The sequence below is a fragment of the Salvelinus fontinalis genome, chromosome 5, assembly GCF_029448725.1.
Source record: "Salvelinus fontinalis isolate EN_2023a chromosome 5, ASM2944872v1, whole genome shotgun sequence".
In the NCBI taxonomy this organism is placed as follows: Eukaryota; Metazoa; Chordata; class Actinopteri; order Salmoniformes; family Salmonidae; genus Salvelinus; species Salvelinus fontinalis.
The window spans coordinates 26,509,174-26,524,630 of record NC_074669.1 but is presented as its reverse complement, the minus strand read 5'-3'; the positions used below and the strand labels follow the sequence as shown (position 1 = coordinate 26,524,630).

At 42.4% G+C, this 15,457-nt stretch overlaps 1 long non-coding RNA gene across 1 annotated transcript; it reads right to left on the bottom strand.

The window, feature by feature from the left end:
• Positions 1-583: 583 nt before the first annotated feature.
• On the bottom strand, positions 584-2,413 carry LOC129855416 (uncharacterized). Its single transcript, XR_008759504.1, has 3 exons — positions 2,133-2,413; positions 1,343-1,426; positions 584-1,116 (listed from the first exon to the last, which is right to left on the bottom strand). It is a non-coding gene; the product is annotated as an uncharacterized LOC129855416 (long non-coding RNA).
• Positions 2,414-15,457: the final 13,044 nt, after the last annotated feature.

The following is a 15,457-nucleotide window of genomic DNA, read 5'->3' as shown; positions in this document are numbered from 1 at the left end:
TTTTTTGCATGGGCTGCATCGCAATATGGCGATTTCAGCCTTCCACATCTGAGGTGTCTGTCAGACCTTGAAAAGCAGTCTACTCACGAAAACGTCTGTAGTGTGCGAACGGTTTGGCATACAAGTTAATATGACTGATTTATGGAAAGGGGGTACATCCCCCCCCCAAGTGTCGCAGGACTCATCTGAGTACCCGGCTGAAAAATGTATGGCAGTGAATAGGGCATTTCCAAGTCAAAGGTAATTTCACGGGGGAAAAAATTAAAATTATTTTAAAAACATCTCGGATATAGGACAGACAATTAAAAACATTCTTCCCTTTTGATATTTTTTTTTGACTGGTTTTCCCGTGTATGAATCTTATTAAATGGGCTAATAGCAGTAAGGCCAAATTCAATGTTTCATCAAATATATATTTTTTATACCTACAGGGATCCTGAAAATCTAATTATCCTTGGTAGGACCATATTAAAACAATTCCATATGTTGGCTTAGTAGTAGTCTCGCGTTGCCATACCTCCAAAATCACATCACTGTCACGCCTCCCTTGAAGGTCTGGAGAATTATGTATTGCAGTGGAGAGTAAACTTTCCTAATGACACGTCTTTCACATGGAGTCAGGGGCGAAAATCTGATATCAACCTTGGAGGGGACAATTACATGAAATTTTCTCAGGAGCAATTCCTGAGGGGGACACCAAAAGTAGTGCTGTAACACATAGACTATGTTGTAATATGTTAAATGTATATTGAGGGACCATAATCACTACTACTGGATAATTGTTAGGTACAGTAGTTAACTGAAGGGTTGTCCCAACTTGTTTAAATCATTATAATACTACTAATAATAATAGTTATAGCAATGTTCCTTATCAGTGCAGTGTTCCTCTCTCTTGAAACGTTTGCAAGAGTTTGCGGTTCTATAAATTGTGGGTGTGGCTGATATGGTTTTGTGTCATCACTGAGGTAACTGGACGATGCTGTGCCACTGTCCCCTATACTGGTGCTGCTGGCAACAAGGGTGACACCTGGTCCTGCCGTGGCTGTGACACTGTCCTCAAGTCTCTCTCCTTGGCTCTTTCCCTTTCACCACCCTCACTGACTCACAGTCTGTCTCCTAGAAAAGAAATAAGGTGTTTGCTGTACTCCTAACTACCGGTACCCAAAACTACACAATTAATCACAACAGCAATACCATTGCCTTAAACAAATCTTGGTTCAGTCACCAGTTTAAATTGAGAGTGGGGGTATTCATGGCATTTTCCAATTATGTCCCTATTTTACAAATCAAAAAAATTGAGAACCTTTCATAATGTTGCCAAACAAAGACTCAACAAACTTACCTGAGACTCCCTGTCTCTGCCAGTCTGTCCCTGCATATCTGTCCCCAGCTCTGCTGTCTGTGTGCCATCTGTTGCCTGCTCTGCCTAATGACATCATTGTGAAATATTTCCATTAGCATTTCACTTCTTTCTTATGAACATTTTATCAACTGGTCTTTGAGATATTAGGCTACTAGAGTTCTTACTTTGCGTTTTGGTGTACTGAAAAATACTCTGATGTCCGTCTTTTTACTTTTTTCTGACATTTTTCTACCTGGCTGGCTGGCTGACCGGTCTAGCTGCACACACACATTTACACAACACATGCTGCAACGTTTTGAAATTTTAACATAGTTTGTTTCATATTGGCAGGCTTCCAACAATAGCTGAATTTGCAAAGCTAGCGAGCATCAATTCCGTTTGTGGTGTTTGCTATAATCTTTGCTACCTGGTTAAAGGTGAAAAAAATAAAAAATTCACTAGCGACAATTTAGCTTTTGCCACGAGACCATTAAATATATTTAAGACAATGGTATAAGAGAGTGTAGTTTTGTTCAGTTTGGACTTCAGTTTATCGCTAACCTTATCACAGGGACTTTGAAGCACTACAGCTGCATGCTAATCTTGGAATAAACTGACGATAGCAAATATTCCATCTTTGACGACGCCACATAAATGGAATAGGTACTAGCTAGCTTGATGGTTAATGTTTGCTTTAGTTTGCGCGCTAGCTCTGCAAATTCAGCTAGTGTGTGAACCCTGCAACATGAAAAAAATATATACATTGCTAAAGCGCGATTGACTGGATTACCTCACGTCAGTTACGTACATTGAGTGCCTTTCGGACAGTAGATACGAGCCCTCTATTACCTTGCCAGCTAAAGAACTGGCAGTGGATCAAACCATTGTGAGGCAAAGGGCCGGGGGGGGTCGCAATCTTGTGAAATTTAAAAACGCGCTATTAAGTGTCTATAATCAGTACAAGTGCTTTCATTGCGTATTATTAATATTATTGAAATTACATAGTTATGTTTACAGTGATATATTGGGGGGGACAAATCATATTTTCCCCAGGATGTGGGGGTCGTGTCCCCCCCGTCCCCCCTGGGATTTCCGCCTATGCTCCCTTGTACTTGATTGATGAATTAACATCACTAATTAGTTAGGAACTCCCCACACCTGGTTGTCTAGGGCTTTATTGAAAGGAAAAAACAAAAACCTGCAGACACTAGGCCCTCCGTGGAATGAGTTTGACACCCCTGCTCTAGACCCAAACTGTTACAGACCTACAGTGGGGCAAGTATTTAGTCAGCCACCAATTGTGCAAGTTCTCCCACTTAAAAAGATGAGAGGCCTGTAATTTTCATCATAGGTACACTTCAACTATGACAGACAAAATGAGAAAAAAAATCCAGAAAATCACCTTGTAGGATTTTTAATGAATTTATTTGCAAATTATGGTGGAAAATAAGTATTTGGTCACCTACAAACAAGCAAGATTTCTGGCTCTCACAGACCTGTAACTTCTTCTTTAAGAGGTTCCTCTGTCCTCCACTCGTTACCTGTATTAATAACACCTGTTTGAACTTGTTATCAGTATAAAAGACACCTGTCCACAACCTCAAAAAGTCACACTCCAAACTCCACTATGGCCAAGACCAAAGAGCTGTCAAAGGTGTCACAAGCCGGCTCATAGCCCGTGACAAAAATGAGGGGACACGAACAACAGGTATAGGCCAATTTAAGTGTTCTTTATTATTAAACAAACTATTAACTTAAACTAAGAAACAGGAATGAGGTGTGGATGTATCATAATGTAAGGTGTATGTAAAGTGCATGGGTGCATGAATATGTGTGTGTGAACATGACTGAGTGAAAACTATGCAAAACTAAAAAGGAACAAACAAATCATGAGCATACATGGAGGAGCAGAGAGAGAGCAAGCCAGGAAGAGGTGATTAGTAAGCAGTTTTATACCCTGAGCCCAGGTGGCTCCAATCACTTAACGACCCTCCTCTGCCTGCAGGAGGAACCGCCCCCTGCACTGCAGAGGAGGAGCCGTGACACCCCCCTCCTTAAAATGAGGGTCCCACCCTCAACCCAACTTCCTCCAACATATTCCAAATAATTCAAATTTCCCAAAAAACAAATAAACAACAAAAATACCAATCCCGGCTCCTAGCAGTAGCCCCGTGTCCCCCAGCTGACTGTCCGCCCCTCAAACTCTGCAGCCCTGGTACCTGGAGAGCAATTTAAGAGAAAAGAGGCGCAGACAGCCCGTAGGGGTCAGCAGAGAAAAGATACAAGCTAGGTTAAAGGAGCACGGGACAGAGCATCAGCAATGATATTATCCTTACCACCAATGTGCCTAATATCAAGGTTGAATGGTTGCAAGAACAAAGCCCAACGCATCAGGCGCTGGTTGGGGTTTTGCAGGGACCTCAGAAAAACAAGTGGGTTGTGGTCAGTGAACACAGTTAAAGGGGTCAAACCAGAACCAACATAGACCTCGAAGTGCTGTAAAGCCCAAATGAGACCTAAAACCTCCTTTTCAATTACAGAATAGTTTTTCTGATACTTATTAAATTTTCGGGAGAAGAAACTGACTGGACACTCAACCTTGTCGTCATTCTCCTGGAGAAGCACAGCCCCAGCACCGATTTGACTGGCGTCTACCTGCAATTTGAAAGGTTTCCCAAAATTTGGTGCTGCCAACACAGGTGCCAAACACAAAAGAGTCTTAACTGCATCAAATGCCTCTTGACACTGGGTGGACCAGATAAATTCAGCCTTGGCCTTCAACAGATTGGTCAGTGGGGACACTACTACCGAAAAGTTTTTACAAAAAGCACGGTAGTACCCCGCCATTCCCAGGAAGCGCATCAGTTCTTTCTTTGTAGAGGGCTGTGGGAACTGCTTCACAGCCTGAACCTTGGCTTCTACGGGACAGACAAATCCCTGACCAACAACCTTGCCTAGGTATTTGACTGTAGCTTTGGCAAACTCACATTTTGCCAAATCAATACCTGTGTCCAACAGACTGCATCTCTGTTTCCAGTTTTAGTCTCTTCTCCTCAGATACACGATAAAATCTGTGTTTGATAGGCTTAGCATCTCCGATGTCTATATCATGTTCAATTAAGTGGGTTTGTGATGGAGTGTCAGAAAACAAAACAGGGTAGTTTCTAATAAGAGCTACCAATTCATCACGTTTCTCAGAGTCTAAATGATCTACCAAAACCCCAAGGTTTTGCAAAGTCTGAGAGTTTTTCCACCGACCTTGTAAGACCTGGTTTGGCTTACTTGTACACTGACACGTATGACAAGTTTTAATAAACAGATACATCCCGCTTTAAACGTGGCCAGAAAAAATAACGAAGTATACGATCATACGTTTTACGAACACCCATATGACCTGCCACATCACCATGTGAAGTTTGCAACACTTTATTTCGCAAAGTAGTAGGTACAACTATTTGAAAGACTGGTTCTCCTAGACCCTGATCATAGTGTGGAACCCATTTCCTGACCAACAGCCCATCAAGAAGAAAATAACACTGAGCACTATTCCTCACCACTGAATCAGGAACCACTTTATCAAACAGATCAGCCAAATTAGTATCAGCCTTTTGCTCAGCCATCAATGAATCTCTAGAACTAGTCAACTGTTCTGTCTGGAGTTTGACTGGCAACTCAAGACTTTCTGGCTTACTCTCAATCTCCTTACGAGAGGCTGCGCGGGTAACCGCACAAACTGGAAATACCTCAGGAGACACACAGTTCTGATCCGGAGATTCCCTTGCAGGGGACACTGAAGGTTGCTTCTTACAGATGTTTAATTTGCCATCTGCCCACACCTTACTACCTGCCAAGTCATTCCCCAAAATCATGTGCACTCCCTCTACTGGCAACTGAGGTCTAACCCCAACATCTACATCACCCTCTACCAGACCACATTTTAGGGTAACTTCATGTAAAGGACAAGAGAATGGAACTAAACCCATACCACATACCATTACACAACGGCCAGTATCAGACTCTTTAGAGAACGGCAAAACAGATTCCAGAATAAAAGAATCTAAAGCTCCAGTGTCTCTTAGGATCTTGATTTTAACAATCTGGTTGCTATCTACCAGGGACACTACACCATCTGAAATTAAGGCTGAAAAATCACAGCGGGAAAACTGAGAATCAAACTCAACTAGTGGCTGAAACAGCTCACCCTGGTGGTTAGAGGCTGTAACAGGACTTGCCATCACAGCAGGTTTAACTTGAACTGACTGTTTTGATTTAAGCAGAGGACAATTTTTCTTCCAATGTCCTTCAACTAAACAGTAGCGACAGGTATTAGCATTAACCGGTGCTTTAAGTCCTCCAGACCCAAACTTCTGCCGAGGCCTTCTGAAAAAATCTCCAAAAAAAGGTGACCTCCTATTCCTAGGAGTAAAGTTATTTTTATGGTACATGTCACTGTTTGACTCAAAATGGCTTTTATGTGTTAGCCTGTACTCATCTGCAAGGATTGCTGCATCACTTGGAGACTTAACTTTACGTTCATTCATGTATGTAGCAACCTGGTCAGAAACAGAATTTTTGAACTGTTCTAACACAATCAAATTAGACAGACCCTTAAAAGTACTAACTTCAGAAGCTGTACACCAACGATTAAATGCAGTAGTCAAATCACAAACAAACTCAGAATAGGTTTGTGAATCTAACTTTTTCCTGTAACGAAAACGTTGACGATATGCCTCTGGCACAAGCTCGTAGACCTTCAGAACTGCTGATTTAACTTTAGCATAAACTTTACTGTCAGCTACACTCAGTGCTGCAAAAGCCTCACGTGCTTTACCTGTAAGTACACATTGCAACAACATAGTCATGTCCAAATCTGACCAAGCTCTAGCTTCCGCAATACGCTCAAATAAAGTAAAGTATGTGTCTGGATCTGACTCATCAAATTTAGGCAACAAACGAAGATTCTGTGAAACATCAAACTGTGGTAGTCTTTCCGGTCTATTAGCATTTCTCAATCGCTCTATCTCTAATTGCATTTGCAACAGTTCCCGCTGCTGCTCAAAAGTTAATGAAGGGCTAGACTGAAAACTTGCACCCTCACTACTAGCAGACTGACCGCCAAAAACACCCATTTCCCTAAGACCCTGCTTTAAGCTAGTTTTAACAGTCTCTTTAATTTTTTTATCAACAATCTCAATCTGATAATGTTCAGCAATTTCAATTAACTGCTCCTTAGTACACAACTCTAAGGCTACCTCTGAAGGAGCTTGAACAAAACTACACAAAATGGAAGACATTTTCCTCAACCAATACAACTATTACAAATGCTCAAAAAAAAACACAACTCACCTGCTATCAGTCTGGGTTCAAGGACAGGAGCCACACCCCACTATCCTCCAAAACTACTAACTAACTGGCCCTGGTCTTCGTGCAGTCACATGTGGTGGGGTTTTATGCACACAAAACCAGTGGAGAGGAAAAGACAACCAGAAACTGGCAGCCCTCCCATAACCACGGAGGTGCTCCCGAGCCGATGTAGGGGAAAAGGGAAAGGGATGCTCTACCCACGTTCACTGCCACCTAAAACAAAAACACCACAAGCCTCCTATTGACACTCGCTGATATGCCTGAACAGGAGAGGACTCCCACCTGAACAAAACCCAGAAAAACACAGAGTGAATTGCTTAGCTACCAAACTAACTGAACCAAAAGAACACATGGTTCTCAACTCTCTCTTAAACAAAATTGGCCCAACCAAAACATCCACTCAAACAAAAAAAATTGTCAATCTGAACTAAACTAACCCAAGTTAACTACTATCCCGGACGAGTCCCCACTTGTCACAAGCCGGCTCATAGCCCGTGACAAAAATGAGGGGACACGAACAACAGGTATAGGCCAATTTAAAAGTGTTCTTTATTATTAAACAAACTATTAACTTAAACTAAGAAACAGGAATGAGGTGTGGATGTATCATAATGTAAGGTGTATGTAAAGTGCATGGGTGCATGAATATGTGTGTGTGAACATGACTGAGTGAAAACTATGCAAAACTAAAAAGGAACAAACAAATCATGAGCATACCTGGAGGAGCAGAGAGAGAGAGAGAGCAAGCCAGGAAGAGGTGATTAGTAAGCAGTTTTATACCCTGAGCCCAGGTGGCTCCAATCACTTAACGACCCTCCTCTGCCTGCAGGAGGAACCGCCCCCTGCACTGCAGAGGAGGAGCCGTGACAAAGGACACCAGAAACAAAATTGTAGACCTGCACCAGGCTGGGAAGACTGAATCTGCAGCTTGGTTTGAAGAAATCAACTGTGGGAACAATTATTAGGAAATGTAAGACATACAAGACCACTGATAATCTCCCTCAATCTGGGGCTCCACGCAAGATCTCACCCCGTGGGGTCAAAATGATCACAAGAACGGTGAGCAAAAATCCCAGAACCACACGGGGGGTCCTAGTGAATGACCTGCAGAGAGCTGGGACCAAAGTAACAAAGCCTACCATCAGCAAGGGCATTGAAGATGAAACGTGGCTGGGTCTTTCAGCATGACAATGATCCCAAACACACCGCCCGGGCAACGAAGGAGTGGCTTCGTAAGAAGCATTTAAAGGTCCTGGAGTGGCCTAGCCAGTCTCCAGATCTCAACCCCATAGAAAATCTTTGGAGGGAGTTGAAAGTCCGTGTTGCCCAGCAACAGCCCCAAAACATCACTGCTCTAGAGGAGATCTGCATGGAGGAATGGGCCAAAATACCAGCAACAGTGTGTGAAAACCTTGTGAAGACTTACAGAAAACGGTTGACCTCTGTGTCATTGCCAACAAAGGGTATATAACAAAGTATTGAGATAAACTTTTGTTATTGACCAAATACTTATTTCCCACCATAATTTGCAAATAAATTCATTAAAAATCCTACAATGTGATTTTCTGGATTTTTTTTCTAATTTTGTCTGTCATAGTTGAAGTGTACCTATGATGAAAATTACAGGCCTCTCTCATCTTTTTAAGTGGGAGAACTTGCACAATTGGTGGCTGACTAAATACTTTTTTGCCCCACTGTATGTCTATCCTACCCTGCCTTTCTAATGTCTTCGAAAGCCAAGTTAACAAAGAGATCACCGACCATTTCGAATCCCACCGTACCTTCTCCACTATGTAATCTGGTTTCCGAGCTGGTCACAGGTGCACCTCAGCCATGCTCAAGGTCCTAAACGATATCATAATCGCCATCGACAAAAGCGAATACTGTGAAGCCGTATTCATCGACCTGGCCAAGGCTTTCGACTCTTGTCAATCACCGCCTTCTTATCAGCAGACTCAACAGCCTTGGTTTCTCAAATGACTGCCTCGCCTGGTTCACCAACTACTTCTCAGATAGAGTTCAGTGTCAATATGGAGGGCCTGTTGTCCGGACCTCTGGCAGTCTCTATGCGGGTGCCACAGGTTTCAATTCTCGGGCCGACTCTTTTCTCTGTATACATCAATGATGTCGCTCTTGCGGCTGTTGATTCTCTGATCTACCTCTACGCAGATGACACCATTCTGTATAATTCTGGCCCTTCTTTGGACACTGTGTTAACTAACCTCCAGACGAGCTTCAATGCCATACAACTCTCCTTCCGTGGCCTCCAACTGCTCTTAAATGCAAGTAAAACTAAATGCATGCTCTGCTCGCAACTGCCCGCCCGCCTAGCATCACTACTCTGGACGGTTCTGACTTAGAATATGTGGACAACTACAAATACCTAGGTGTCTGGTTACACTGTAAACTCTCCTTCCAGACTCACATTAAGCATCTCCAATCCAAAATTAAATCTAGAATCGGCTTCCTATTTTGCAACAAAGCATCCTTCACTCATGCTGCTGATCCTTGACTTCGGCAATGCCATTTACAAAATAGCCTCCAACACTCTACTCAGAAAACTGGATGCAGTCTATCACAGTGCCATCCGTTTCATCACCAAAGCCCCATATACTACCCACCACAGCGACCTGTATGCTCTCGTTGGCTGCCCCTTGCTTCATACTCGTCGCCAAACCCACTGGCTCCAGGTCATCTATAAGTCCTTGCTAGGTAAAACCCCGCCTTATCTCAGCTCACGGGTCACCATAGCAGCACCCACCCGTAGCACGCGCTCCAGCAGGTATATTTCACTGGTCACCCCCAAAGCCAATTCCTCATTTGGCCGCCTTTCCTTCCAGTTCTCTGCTGCCAATGACTGGAACGAATTGCAAAAATCACTGGAGCTGGAGACTCATATCTCCCTCACTATCTTTAAGCATCAACTATCAGAGCAGTTTACATATCATTGCACCTGTACATAGCCCATTTGCAAATAGCCCATCCAACTACCTCATCCCCATTTTGTTATTTATTTATTTTTGCTACTTTGCACCCCAGTATCTCTACTTGCACATTCATCTTCTGCACATCTTTCACTCCAGTGTTTATTTGCGAAATTGTAATTATTTCCCCACTACGGCTTATTTATTGCCTTACCTCCCTAATCTTACTTCATTTGCAAACACTGTATATAGACTTTTCTATTGTGTTATTGACTGTACATTTGTTTATTCCATGTGTAACTCTGTGTTGTTGTATGTGTCACACTGGTTTGCTTTATCTTGGCCAGGTTGCAGTTGTAAATGAGAACTTGTTGTCAACTGGCCTACCTGGTTAAATAAAGGTGGAATAAAAAACACTGTAAAAAAATACTATATGTGGGAATGTCTTATGTTTGTCCTACACGTAGTGTTGGTACATGGAATATTCCTCAACTGCATATATCATAAATTGCTATTGCAAATAGAAGTATTATGTTCAACAACTGACATTTTCAGATATTATTTTGACAAACACACTTTGGTGCTTACAATTCATTCTCTATTGTCATAGATTTGGTGGGCACTGTCATCTGTGAAGTTTGTGATTTGACTTTCTGTAAGCATGTACTGATGAAACTGTCACTTAATATTTTCTTTCTTTAAAGTCTTCAAACGCTCTACATTTATTCACTCTGTGATAGGGTTGGATCCTATATGCTACTTTTATTATTGTCCTGTAAATGGTTCAGTGCCTATAATTTAGACTGTGTGTAGAATGGGACATAGAGGAAATTACCTCTACTACTAAATTACTACTAGATTATAGTGATAAGGAAAACAGCATACATATTTGTCCTGTGTATTCATTTGCCTATAACTAATCAGAATTCCATTATGTTTACATAAAAAAAAGAGAGTACTTCAAAATGAAAAATCCTGCCATGGAAAAGACAACTGGGTGGACATAAAGTGGAAAGGAGGGGAAATATCTCACACCATGCAGCAAGACACCTTCAAGCACCCGAGGGAGTTCCATAACTTCCAAATAACCACCCGAGGGAGTTCCATAACTTCCATAACTTCCAGAGACCCAAGAACTGAGCATGCATAAAGCACTTGGCTTGATACGTGTTAAGCAGTCAACATTCGAATGCAGTTTAAAATACCTCCGAGCAGATTCATGTAATGCGCTCTAATGCATCTAAAGTTGTTTGCCAGTGCTTTGTCTCCATTATTTTTTGATGTGCATCAGTTCTAGAGTATTAATATGTTTTATGGAAAAAGGTTTTCCTCTCGCTCACGTGACTCTGCCGATAACTGTATAGTGAGCTCCCAACACACACAAAATCAAATCAAATTGTATTTGTCAGATGTGCCGAATACAACAGGTGTAGTAGACCTTACAGTGAAATGCTTACTTACAAGCCCTTAACCAACAATGCAGTTAAGAAACAAAGTATTTACTAAATAAACTGAAGTAAACAATAAAAAAGAAGAAGAAAATAGAAAAATAACAAATAATTAAAGAGAAACAATAAAATAAGAGTAATGAGGCTATATACAGGGGGAACCAGAACAGAATGTGCGGGGGCAGAGGTTAGTCGAAGCAATTGAGGTAATATGTACATGTAGGTAGAGGTAAAGTGACTATGCATAGATTACAAAAAGAGAGTAGCAGCAGTGTATAAATGTACTGCAAATAGTCCGGGTAGCTATTTGGTTAGCTGTTCAGGAGTCTTATGGCTTGGGGGTAGAAGCTGTTAAGAAGTCTTTGGACCGAGACTTGGCGCTCCGGTACCGCTTGCCGTGCGGTAGCAGAGAGAACAGTCTATGACGAGGGTGGCTGGAGTCTTTGGCAATTCTTTGGACCTTCCTCTGACACCGCCTGGTATAGAGGTCCTGGATAGCAGGAAGCTTGGCCCCATGGATGTACTGGGCCGTACGCACTACCCTCTGTAGTGCCTTGCGGTCGGGGTCCAAGCAGTTGCCATACCAGGTGGTGATGCAACCAGTCAGGATGCTCTCGATGGTGCAGCTGTAGAATTTTTTGAGGATCCATGCCAAATCTTTTCAGTCCCCTGAGGGGGAATATGCTTTGTCGTGCCCTCTTCACAACTGTCTTGGTGTGTTTGGACCATGACAGTTCGTTGGTTATGTGGACCGGCCCTGTCAGTGAGAATGGGGGGCGTGCTCAGCCATCCTTTTTCTGTAGTCCACGATAATCTCCTTTGTCTTGATCACGTTGAGGGAGAGGTTGTGTCCCTGGCACCACACGGCCAGGTCTCTGACCTCCTCCCTATAGGCTGTCTCATCGTTGTCGGTGATCAGGCCTACCACTGTTGCGTCGTCGGGCAAACTTAATGATGGTGTTGGAGTCGTGATTGGCCATGCAATCAGGGGCGAACAAGGAGTACAGGAGGGGATTGAGCACGCACCCCAGAGGGGCCCCCGTGTTGAGGATCAGCGTGGCAGATGTGTTGTTACCTACCCTTACCACCTGGGGGTGGCCCGTCAGGAAGTCCAGGATCCAGTTGCAGAGGGAGGTGTTTAGTCCCAAGGACCTTAGCTTAATGATGAGCTTTAAGGGCACTGTTGAATGCTGAGTTGTAGTCAATGAATAGCATTCTCACGTAGGTGTTCCTTTTGTCCAGGTGGGAAAGGGCAGTGTGGAGTGCAATAGAGACTGCTTCATCTGTGGATCTGTTTGGAAGGTATGCAAATTGGAGTGGGTCTATGGTTTCTGGGATGATGGTGTTGATGTGAACCATGACCAACCTTTCAAAGCACTTCATGGCTACAGACATGAGTGCTACGGGTCGGTAGGCATTTAGGCAGGTTACCTTGGTGTTCTTGGGTACAGGGACTATGGTGGTCTGCTTGAAACATGTTGGTATTACAGACTTGGACAGGGACAGGTTGAAAATGTCAGTGAAGACACTGCCAGTTAGTCAGCGCATGCTCAGAGTACACGTCCTGGTAATCCGTCTGGCCCTGCGGCCTTGTGAATGTTGAACTGTTTAAAGGTCTTACTCACATCGGCTACGGAGAGCGTGATCACACAGTCGTCCGGAGCAGCTGGTGCTCTCATGCATGCTTCAGTGTTGCTCGCCTCGAAGCACGCATAGAAGTAATTTAGCTCGTCTGGTAGGCTCCTGTCACTGGTAAGCTCGTGGCTGTGCTTCCCTTTGTAGTCCATAATAGTTTGCAAGCCCTGCCACATCTGACGAGCGTCAGAGCTGGTGTAGTATGATTTAATCTTAGTCCTGTATTGATGCGTTGCCTGTTTGATGGTTCATCGGAGGGCATAGCGGGATTTCTTATAAGCGTCCAGGTTAGAGTCCCGCTCCTTGAAAGCAGCAGCTCTACCCTTTAGCTCATGTGTGGATGTTGCCTGTTATCCATGGCTTCTGGTTGGGGTATGTACATATGGTCACTGTGGGGACGACGTCATCGATGCACTTATTGATGAAGCCAGTGACTAATGTGGTGTACTCCTCAATGCCGGCGGAAGAATCCCGGAACATATTCCAGTCTGTGCTAGCAAAACAGTCCCATCCGGCCCTCCCCACCACTCAGTTCAATTCAAGGGGCTTTATTGTCACTCAGCAACAGCCTGTCTCACAGTGAAATATATTTTAAAGAGAAATGCCTTCTCTCTGGTGCAACTTTGGCTCCCGAGTGGCACAGGGGTCTATGGCACTGCATCTAAGCTGTTTCACAACTGGCCATGTTTGGGAGACCCATAGGGCTGTGCACAAATGGCCCAGCGTCAACTGGGTTTGGCCGGTGTAGGCCATCATTGTAAAATAAGAATTTGTTCTTAACTGACTTGCCTAGTTAAATAAAACAAATAGAAATAGCTCAAAAACCCGTGACATCGTTTGCAAAGTAGACTAATTTTGCATGACAACAACGAACATGGCAACACTATGTATGGCAGAAAAATAGCTAAATAGGGTGGAGACCCGGTGTAAATCAGTGACCGATTGCTACACCTCAAACCAATCAAATGCCTTGCTTGGGTGGAGCTTCAATAGTACTCACTCACAGTGTTGTAGGTGCAACAGTGCGTGACGATTATTTTTACGGTCTATGGTGATGGCTGGGGAATCACCATTTAAACGTTGAGTTTGTGTATAGAGCACACATCTAACAAAACATAATTCCCTTTTTCCTCCTGTATATCTTCATTTTCTGCAATGTTACAAACTAGCATACGGAACAACTGCAAAATGTGCCCTTCCTCGTCTGAAAACAGTGATGAACGTAACACATTGCACAAATGGCACGTGGAGGAGGAATTGCAATGTAATATCCAATCAAAATCTTGCGACTGCAATACATCATTTTATTTATTTTTGTTTTTTTTATTGAAGAAGAATCAGTTTACATACACGAAGTATACAAACAGACAATGATGACATATGCTAGGGGGTACAACAAATGACAGATTATACAAAGAGTTTAAAAGATGCACACATATCGATTGTTTTAACAGCTTTCTTATTAGAAGAATGTAGAATGGTCTTAATGTACTGCTCGAATTCGTTACAGAAAACACAGAAGATTGTTTTTTTATTAGGTAATGATTCGCAGGGTAATAGTTATGGATCATTCTGAAAGAGACCTCTTTGACCTTGTTAACAAGCAAGTATGTGTGTGGTAATAACCAGACTTTTTCCCAACAGATATTAGTGACCAATGTATTCCAGTAACTTGTGACATAAGGAATGGATACAATATCCCTTTGAAATAAAGCACGTATAGATCTGTTGTTCTGAGGGAGCAAGGAGAAACATATTTTCCCTATTGGAGAGTCAACTGGATTAAGCGAGGGTAGGTCAAGAAGGTGAGGTCTGGCTACACCTCTAAATAACATGAGAGTTCCAGATGGAATAGCATCAAAGACTATGGCGAACTCTCTAGGTGTTACAGGGATATTGTAACGAGATAAAAAATTCCTCAGAATTGAGTAACAATCCTTCTGCATTAAAAAGTTGACTCACCAGTAGGATATGATTATTGAACCAGTTCTTAAAAAATAAAGACTTGTTTCTATACAAAATGTCCTTATTGTTCCAAATGAAATACCTATGCGGGGGAAAATTATGTTTATATATTAACAACCACGCTAAGAATACTTGTCTATGAAAAGCAGATAATTTTGCAGGAATCTTATCAATGTTATAGTTACAAAGTAACATAAAATTGAGGCCACCAAAACAGGAGAAGATATGAGGGATGAAATTCCAAATTGAAGTAGGATTCTTTAAAAATGTTTAGCCCAATTTATCTTAAAAGTATTATTCAAAGTAGGAAAATATAAAAAATTGAGACCACCATATTCATATGAGTTCATAATGACAGATTTCCTAATATAATGTGTCGTTTTTTCCAAATTAAGTTGAAAAGCACCTGGTCAACCGCTTTACCTATTTTGTTGTCAAGATATAGGGATTGGGCTGCATAAGTAAGTCTGGAGATACCTTCAGCTTTAGAAAGCAATACTCAACCTTTCAAGGATAAATCCCTCTGCAACCAATGGTTCAACTTCTTTTTGTTTTTTTCAATAATAGGTATAAAATTTAATGAGCATCTTTCCTGTTGATCCTTAGATATGGTAATCCCAAGGTATATTATTTTTTCCTTGCCTGGAATATTGCATCTAGAGGGTATCACACAGTCTTTAACAGCAAACAATTCACACTTATTAAGGTTTAGGCAAAGACCAGATGTTTTGGAAAATATATTTATCACACCGACTGCTCCAGGAATCTGGTCAGCATCT